This window comes from Prionailurus bengalensis, chromosome B2, assembly GCF_016509475.1.
Source record: "Prionailurus bengalensis isolate Pbe53 chromosome B2, Fcat_Pben_1.1_paternal_pri, whole genome shotgun sequence".
Taxonomy (NCBI): Eukaryota; Metazoa; Chordata; class Mammalia; order Carnivora; family Felidae; genus Prionailurus; species Prionailurus bengalensis.
Genome location: NC_057349.1, coordinates 133,526,611 through 133,536,771, shown reverse-complemented (window position 1 = coordinate 133,536,771; position 10,161 = coordinate 133,526,611).

Sequence of the window (10,161 nt, the reverse complement as noted above, 5' to 3'; positions counted from 1 at the left end):
CACATTTGTAAAGGCGGTGCGGCATGGGACATCCTCAAGTTATGTTATTTAATTGTTATTTATGTTATTTAGTGCTTTGGATATATTATTCAAAAAGAAGTCTAACCAAATATTATAATTGGTAGAATCCAAATGCATGTGCAGTAACTGAGCTTTGGTGACTTTCCCAGACCAAGGGTTTATCTTAAGAATGTACCCAGAATGAAGGCTGGGTCTGAGTGTTTCCAGGGAAAAAAAGACTATATGGGGAAAGCGGTGTCTCTACATGTCCAGGAAGGTTAGGGACAAACTGCTGTTCCAGGGCACTAAATCCCAGCCACAGGAAGCACTATGACAGGTGTCAGAAGTGAGCAAAATGGCTCTGGTATTCCTATACCTATTTCCTTATATTTGATCCTAAATGACAAAGGACATATTATGTTAGGTCAATGATTTCCTAGCTTTTTATTTTAAAAATTTCTTAAAATAAAATAATACATAAACATATACAATATATAGAAATTTATAGAGTTGGTTAAAATGTATGCAGGGGACTTCTAGAAATCTCTAGCAGTGTGGACGACCAAATATCTAGACTGATCATCTTGCTGAAAACAAGTAGAAATTCCTAGACAAAATACTAAAAGTAGTTTATGACTGGAAGGCCAAAACCCAGTGAAAGCAGGAATCTGAAGAGGAAGGTACATGCTGAAGGCAACAGGGCTTTGAGGGCTTTGATGTCAAAGCGAACTTGAACATGGGCTTTCATGGTCCTATGAAACACACAGGGTGGGAGACAAAGAAAACCAGTGTCCATCCAAGGTCTCTAACATGAGGTCCTATAAAAGGAGGCATGTGAATGGCCTACAGGCTAAGTGTCAGGGAGGACCAGAAATCACATCCCCTCGTGAGACTGAGCGAAAAAAAAAATCATAAAATAGAGAACATGAAGGGCACAAGTGCTCAGGAAGAACAGGCAGTAATGAGTAGACCGGCAAGTTTTTTGATGTTATAACTGTCAAGTGCAGCATAAAAAGGCATTATATTTAGTATGTATTTTAAAATGTGGCAAGTGTGAAAACATGAGTAAAATGAGCAACCAACTTACAAAAAAAAAAGGCCAAACATTGAAAAAACGCTAAATAAAACTTTCAGGAATTATATAAATAAAGTGTCTTCAGAATTAAAAATTTGGTTGCTACGCCTTTTTCCACATAGCTCAGGGAGACTTAGGAAATTTGAAACTAGATCTGTAGAAATTACTGAGAATGAAACACAGAGAGACAGAGAGATGAGAAATATGAAAGATGAGTCATGTAATACGGATAACAGAGTGAGAGGTCAAACATGTATCTTATTGGAAATCCAGAGGGAGAGGAGAACGGGGGCAGAGGCAACAAGTGGAGATCTAATGGCTATGAGTTTCTCTACTTTTATAGTATTTATGGTATAATTACTATTTTGTACTTTTTATATCGAATAGCATAAATAAATGAACCTAAAACATGGAAGCAAATTGCTCAACACCAAAGACAAAGAGGTCTTAAAAACATGGGGGTGGGTCCAATTACCTACAAAATTTAACCATTTAATCACGAGTTTACTTCCTCAAATTAACAACAGAAGAGTAACAACAGTGGAGTATCTCCAATGTTCACAGAGAAAGAGACATGTCAAACTACATTTGTAGCCTTAATGACATTATCGTTCAAAAACAAACACAAAGGAATATTCAGATAAAGAAAACCTGGAGTCAGCTAGTGAGGCATGGAATTAGAATCTAAGATCAGGGTGCTGGGTGTGCTCATGGCTACCAGGGTATCTTTGCTTCCTGACCTTTTCAGTGAATAGAAAAGAAAATGTTTGCATCCCCACACATATACGTATGCACATGCACATATTACATGCATTATACACATGTATGGGTGTTGTAGAAATAATGAATGTACACTGATAGTCCCAATTCCAATCCATTTCCAGATGATTCTTTCTTGCCCTCTTTCTATAGGTGTATGTCAAACCTGGCTCCCAGCAACACATTTAGTCTGAGAAGAGACCACTCTTTCTCATGACCCTATCATAGACCTAAATTGTTTCAGAACTGTTTCACCTACATTACAACAAAACCCCAAATTTACTCAAATGGTTCCCAGATTTGTTTATAGTACTTGCCTCACAATCTTGCCCAAGAAAGAGAGTATACAGATACTGTGTTCATAAATTACTTCAATTAGTGTTTTTTCTCCTTTTGGAATTCATTTAAAATACAATTATGTTCATTTGGTTCAGTCTGCCTTCGGTTTTAGCTTTTCCTATCTTCCCAACCTTGTTGATTTATTTTTTTTGAAACGTAGAACATTAACATGCTTTCAAAAGTAAAACTATATAAAAAGATAAATTCAGAGAAAAGACACTCTTCCCCAAATTTCTTCCTCTTTTTTTTTAATGTTTATTTATTTTGAGAGAGAGAGAGAGAGAGAGAGAGAGAGAGAGAGAGAGAGAGAGAGCAGTGCAGGGGCAGAGAGAGAGGAAAAGAGAGAATTCCAAGCAGGTCCTACATTGGCAGTGTAGAGCTCCACATGGGGCTCAAACTCACAAATTGTGAGATCATGACTTGAGCTGAAGCCAAGAGTTGGAGGCTTGGCCATCTGAGCCACCCAGGTACCCCTCATGTTTCCTTTTCTTACACAAGAGTCAGCAGGCTAACTATGGAGGCGTTTTGCTTCTAAAAACTTCAAGACTTAGAGTTAAATAACAGATCAAGATAAAAATTAAAAATATTTATGGAAAAACTGCATGACGACACTGAATATCATAATATATAGATGCAGCTAAAGTAATACTTAGTGAATGAATTAAGTGTCCATCTTAGGAAGTCAGTATAAGAGCATCAGAATAAAGCAAGCAAGACAGAAGGAAGGAAATGAGAAGAGATGAGAGGACTAAAACCAACCACACAACGAAGAGTGTTAAGACAGACAAAAGTTATTCTTGAATAGCAAACAAAATTTACAAAACTGTTTAGAAACAAATAGAAAAGAAAAACAGAACATTTCATTAAATTAGACTCAGAAGGAAAGGATGAAATAAATTCACACATAGCAAATTAAAAATATAGTAAGAGATGTTATTTTTAGTCACTGTATGCTAATAGACAAATGACTTTTAAAACTTCCCCAAAGGTTGACTCAAGAAGAAATAGAAAGTCTGAAAAGTACTGTATCTATTGAATAGTTGGAATCTTTAAGTAAAAGTATTTCTAAAAGAAAATACTAGGTTGTATTTCTAAGAAAAGTTCTAATAAAAATTTTTTTTAAGTTACAAATGTACCCAAATTATACCAAAGGGTAGAAAAACAGAGAATATTTACAAAGTAGTTGTGTGTATGTGTGTGTGTATGTGTGTGTGTGTGTGTGTGTGTGTGTGTATGTATGTGTGTTTCTTTTGTTTTTGGAAGCTAATTTGATCTTGATGTCAAAACCTGAGACAAGGATGGTACAAAACAGAAAACCACAGTCCACTCTTTCTCATGACCATATGTATTTGGAGACTGTTAATTGCTTCTAGCTTCAAGTCCCCTTGTGCTTCTTTTAGTAACAGAAATTCACATAGAACTTCATATAACCTGGGCTCATGGCCACCCAGCCATAGGAAAAATAGTTCTTTTCCCTTGCAGCTATGTGTAGCCATGGGATTAACTTTGGGTGAATGAGATGTGAATGGATCTGAGAAGGGCAATTTCTTGGTCACTTTTCTAAGAGACCTATTCAGGACTCTGTCTGTCTTTCAAGTAGCCTAGAAGGGCTGTAACTTGGAAGCCAAGTACAGAATACATAAATCTGCCCTACCAGCCATGAACACACTAAACTACTCCAGACTATTATCAGAAAGAAAAGTAGATGTCTATCTTATATATGCTGCTGTGTGATGAGTTTCTTTGTTACTGCAGCTTGGTTTCTAGCCTAATAACAGATACAAAATAGATATAAGAATCATAAGTAAACTAGGGCGCCTGGGTGGCTCAGTTGGTTAAGCGTCCGACTTCCGCTCAGGTCATGATCTTAAGGTTTGTGAGTTTGAGCCCCACGTCGGGCTCTGTGCTGACAGCTCGGAGCCTGGAGCCTGATTCAGTTTCTGTGTTCCCTTCTCTCTCTGCCCCTGTCCCACTCACACTCTCTCAAAAATAAACAAAAAAATTTTTTTAAATCATTAGTAAACTGAATTCAGCAAAGAATATTAAAAATGACCAAACTGCATTTATCCCATGGGTACAAACAAGGGTGGTTTAACATAAAACAATCTATTAATATGTTATATCACATTAGCAGATCAAAGAAGAAAAACAGCATGATGATCTCAATAATTTCATTAAAAAACATTGGGTAACAATGTTTTGTATAGCTACAAAAATGTAATACCAAACTCAATGTGATACATTAAAAATATTCTTTTTAAGTTAAGAAGGTCATACAGTACTCTTAGAACTAACTTCTCTTAAGAGTGGTGTTGGAAGAAGAAGCAGCACAATAAGGTAAGAAAAGAAATAAAATAATTAGAAAGAAATAAAATTGTCCTTATAGACTGATGATAAAATTGTCTATATCAAAAATCCCAAGGAATTTCAAATAAAGTATTATAGTTACTAAGAAAGCTTAGGGGCACCTGGGTGGCTCAGTCGGTTAAGTGTCCAACTCTTGATTTTGGTTCAGGTCATGATCTCTCTGGTTCATTGGGGTTGAGCTGTGTTGGGCTCCACGCTGACAGCACAGAGCCTGCTTAGGATTCTCTTTTTCCCTCTCTCTCTGCTCCCCCACTCACTCATGCACACACATGCTCTTTCTCAAAGAAAAAAAAATATTTAAAAAGATATTACTTTTAATAGTATCAAAATATGTATTTCACAAGAATAAATCTAGCTACTTTCCTACTTTATGGGGAAAATTTTATTAAAAATTTTTAAAGTCTTCCCTACCCACCAAAAGATAAACTCTGTTCAGAGACAGCATGACTTAAAATCATTATGAGGGTAATTCTTAACAAATTGACCTATTGATTCAATTTCAATCAAAATTCCCATCTAAACCCAACCAGGGATTTCTTTTCATGTATATGGAATAAAATAATAAAATAAACTGATGTTAAAATGTATATGGAGGAACACAGGGTCAAGAATAGCCAATATATTTCTTAAAACAGAGAAAACAAAGAGTGGGGAACTCAAGTTCATGAGGATTCAGGAATTGTTATTAAATATACTAAGACTGGGTGGTTTGAGAGCATACATCTGGGAGACATTGGGTCTATTTCACAGCTGGTGCTGTCGATTAGTGAGTAGAACATGACTTTTTATTAAACGTCATTAGTCATCTAAAAAAAAACTGAAGTAGATCCTAACCTCACACCATAAACACACATCAATTTGGGGTGGATTAAAAATACAATGGAACACACAATTATAGAACTTTTGGAAGGTGACGTAGAAACTATTTTATGACCTGGGGTGGGGAAGGACTTTTTATCCAACACACGATAAACTTCTGGAGACAAATTGGGAGACATTGAGAGGCAACATTTAGGGCTCAGCTTTTGCAAGTAAACACTTCACGTGGGAGAAAGGGATGCCCAATATCTAATTTGGGCAAATGGCAGTATTTGTGGAAAGCATGAGAAATTAACCCACCAACACAGGCTTCTCCTGCAGATTTCCTTCTTATACTGCAGTGGACTGACCACACCGCCCGACAGCAGCCAGGCGGTGTTAGTAAGGCAAAGCAATGAAAAATACCATCAACATGCACCAATAGGACACGTAGTTCATTGAAATATCTTGCATAAGCAATAAGATAAATATTAAAGGTTAATATTGAGTCACGAAGGACATACTTTCCTATCAATATTAACAGATGTAGTACATTAGCACCTGAAAGCTACACTTAACATTTTCATCTGTAAAATAGAAAGAAGTAATTCCTGGAGTATATAAAAATGATACACAGCTAGAGACCTTTGCCATGAACTACCCCCAAAATTATTTGGTTACAAGACAATGAATCACGGAAGCACCACTGAAAGCTGAGGCTATAGAACATAAGACTTTTTCCTCTAGGCCAGTCCTCACAAGCTGGTGACCCTATACTCATTGCTATAAATATTTTAGGGGCGCCTGGGTGGCGCAGTCGGTTAAGCGTCCGACTTCAGCCAGGTCACGATCTCGCGGTCCGTGAGTTCGAGCCCCGCGTCAGGCTCTGGGCTGACGGCTCGGAGCCTGGAGCCTGTTTCCGATTCTGTGTCTCCCTCTCTCTCTGCCCCTCCCCCGTTCATGCTCTGTCTCTCTCTGTCCCAAAATTAAATAAACGTTGAAAAAAAAATTAAAAAAAAAAAATATTTTAATCCCATTCCCTCCCGTAAGCTACCTGCTCATAGATCTATAAAATCCAGTTAACTGTAAAGAATGTCTTCTCCTTTTCTCCCTTCCTTCTCCCTTCCCTCCCCCCTTTCTTTCTCTCCTTCTCTTCTTTTACCTTCTTCTCCTTCTTCTTCTCCCGTATTTTGTAATAAACAGAAATTACTGGCAACTGAAGACAATTGAGGAAAAGATATTTTCTTTATAAAGAGGAGAGAGAGGACTAAAAACTGAATTTGAGCATATGTTAAACCGATTTTAATAAATGAAAAATATAACCCTAATGTGTTTCCAATATCAGATGCTTATTATATTTTCAGGAGCCTAGGACAATTTTTCTCTGTATGCTAGAAACAGAAGAGAGCCCTATTTTCCTTATCTAAATAATTTCAGGCACATATCAGATCAATAAACTAGAGCTGGCATAAAACAATGATTATTTCATAAGGACAAGTCCTTGTGAAATAGTCATAAATGTCTAGACTTGGAGCTGTGACTTCTTTTACAATGACAGCAGATCTGAAACATGAATTACTTTCCTTCCTACAAAAACAACTTTGTAATACTGGATAGGCAAACACTGAAAAAGCAATTTTAATAACTGTCCTGAGAACACATTGGCCTCTATTTTCAAGTTTCTAATTTATGTACTCAATTCCAGTGAAAGAACGTGGATATTGCACTGTTCCCATCCATGGCTCCCTCTATTCTTCAGCCTGTGTCTTCAAGCTAACTTGGCTCAATGCTGTCATGCAGCTGAGGGTACTCTGTCCCGCAGATTAGTGAGTTCTGAAGATGTGAGTCAAGGTCATCAGCTGGCATTAAGGTTAAAGTGCTCTTTTGGTACTAGGAATTCACCAAGGCTAATTGGGATGTCATATCTGCTGATACTCACTCTGATCTGCATGATATGTTTAATGATATGCATTAAGCTAAAAAAAAAAATATGTCAAAGACATGTTGAAAAGAAAACCAGAGGCCTAAAATGGTGTCACTTAGGTCAGGTCACCAAGGTCTTAATACCTAACCTGCTTGCAGTCTCGAATTCCCCCAGAAATGCAATTCAGTCGGGACTATCTTGCTAAGCACCAATGCAGTAATCTGTTACTTGGGCCCCTCTCCCTCCCCCAAAGGAACATGAGATAATAGACTCTCCCCTTCCACCCCAGGGAAGGTGACCTGGCCTTTTCATTTGCTAATAACTTTCTTGCTCCACCCTCCTTCTTACAAAAACTTTCCATTCTATATGATTTCTCAGAGCTCCTCTCTACTTGCTAACAGAATGCTGCCTGTTTCATGAATTGCTTAATAAAGCCAATTAGATCTTCAAATTTACTCCGTTGATTTTTTTTTTTTTTTGAAATGTAGTCTTTATAAACTTGATTTCCCTTCTGGCTGCCCTTCCCTCTCATGTCTTTTGGACTTCTACTCATGTGGTGCCGTCTTTCCATTCCCAGGCTGGCATCAGCAATGAGGCCAGAGCTTGGCATCCTTGGGTTGACTCTTTTTTTTTTTTTTTTTAAATTTTTTTTTTTCAATGTTTATTTATTTTGGGACAGAGAGAGACAGAGCATGAACGGGGGAGGGGCAGAGAGAGAGGGAGACACAGAATTGGAAACAGTCTCCAGGCTCTGAGCCATCAGCCCAGAGCCCGACGCGGGGCTCGAACTCACGGACCGCGAGATAGTGACCTGGCTGAAGTCGGACGCTTAACCGACTGCGCCACCCAGGCGCCCCGGGTTGACTCTTAATGTGCCCTACACACAGCTCATGCTCAAGGGTTTTGCTCTTGGTAGTCCCTGCCACTGCCTTGGCCCTGCTGTGGCCTCTTCAGAAAAGGGATTATGCCATCTTTGGACAATGGCTGGAGGAAAATGGATTTAGGTCACCTAGTCGCCTGAGACGTTACAGTACTTACTCTGTTGAAAACTTTTGCAAGATTCCCGCCTTGGCATGTGTTTTAGGTGTTCTTCGTCTTATACCTCTTTGCTTATATCTTCAGGGTTTCCTCCCTAGCTGGGGTTGAAATTGGAGCCACAGGAAAATTAAATTTGTGGTAGTCAGAATTTTGACTCCTGCACCCTCTGCTCTCTGGTGACACACCATGGTTATGTTATATTACGTGACCAAAGAACTGCTGATGTAATTAAAGTGATGGGCCTTAAAATAGAGAGATTAACATGGATTATTGGATGGGTCCAATCTCACAGCAGAGACCTTCTCCATTTGCAAGCAGAGGATGGATCAGAAGAGGAAGTAAAGAAATTCAAAATGTGGGAGGGACTAGACCCAGGACTGCTGGCTTTGCAGACGAAGAGGGTCATGAGCTAGGGGATATGAACTGCTTCTAGAAGCTGACAGCAGGGAAGGAAAGGGGAACTATAGCCACATGGAACTGATTTGTGCCCAACCGTGTAAATGAGTCTAGGAGCAAACAACCACCCATCCCACCTGCAGGGCTTCCACGTAAGAGCCCAGGATGCCAACACCTTGATTCTGGCCTTGTGAGGCTCAGAGCAGAACCAGCTAAACCCACCAGTACTTCTGACCTACAGATCTGTGACATACTAAGTTTGTGCTGTTTTAAGCCATTTAGTGTGGGGTGTTTTGTTACAGAAGTAATAGAACACCAAGAAGAGTTACCATTTTTCTCATAATTTCCCATCTCTCTTTTCTCCATTCAAACAGAGAGTTGGTTCTGTGTTCTACTTTGGGGGAGCCATGAGGTATGAAATTAGTTGGCACATTGTCCTGACCATTGTTTATAGAAATATAAGGCTGAAGGGAAAACGGGGTCCTGGGCTTGGATGGGAGGACGTCCAAGCAGAGGGAATGGGGGAGAATGTCTGCTGATCCTGAGCTATCCCTGGGTTTGTGGGCAGGAGACTGGAAAGGAGGATGTGGGGGGATCACCAGAAGTGTTCTCAGGAACTAGTAACCCAAGAAAGGATCCACTGCCTGGCATGACCTCCGTGGCTGGACCAGGTGAAGGGTCACCACTGGGAGCATTGTTGAAAAGCCCACGAATGATGTGGAGCCTGCCCACTGGTCCTAAGCTACTCCTACATCGTGCATGACTCTATGTTCACCTGAAGAGCACGAGGGCCTCCTGAGCCAGGACAGATGTGGCCAACAGTCCCACCCACCATCTTACCACAACAAAACCACGGTTCTCTGCCTTTCGCTACATCCAGGGGGGTTGTAGGGTGGGCTTTTCCAACACCTTTCAGTCACGCCTACCATCACCATTCTTCTTGGCTCCGCATCCTCCAAGTATGGCGCTGCTCCTGGTGCTGCCCCTCCTGGGGCTGCCCCGCCCTCCCAGCCACACCACTCTAGTCCCTGCTGCACCTGTTTCAGGGCTCTGCAGCTGCCTGGGTGTGGAGGGGGTGAGAAAGTTCCTCCATTCCCCCCCCCGCCCCCCCTGCCAGGAGCTATGGTCACATGCTCAAAAAGCAGCCCCACTCCCTGGCTTTCTGCAATCTCCAGAAATCTCAGCACAGAGCAGGTGACCACATACTTCTACATCCAGGCCGGGGCACTTTTGATGGTGAAAGGAAGAGCAATTGACAATTACACAAGGACAGCACGTAAACTGAGATCGCCTCAGACAAATTGGTGGTGGGGTCACCTTAGCAAAAAGGATCTTTCCTTTGTTTTTTGTTTTTTGGTTTTTTTTTTTGGCCACAGTCTCTGTTCTCTGCTGTGCCGGGACAGTCCTAGTATGCACTGGATATGTCAGGGGGAAGGTCATGTTCTAATTGATACACTGTGCTGTG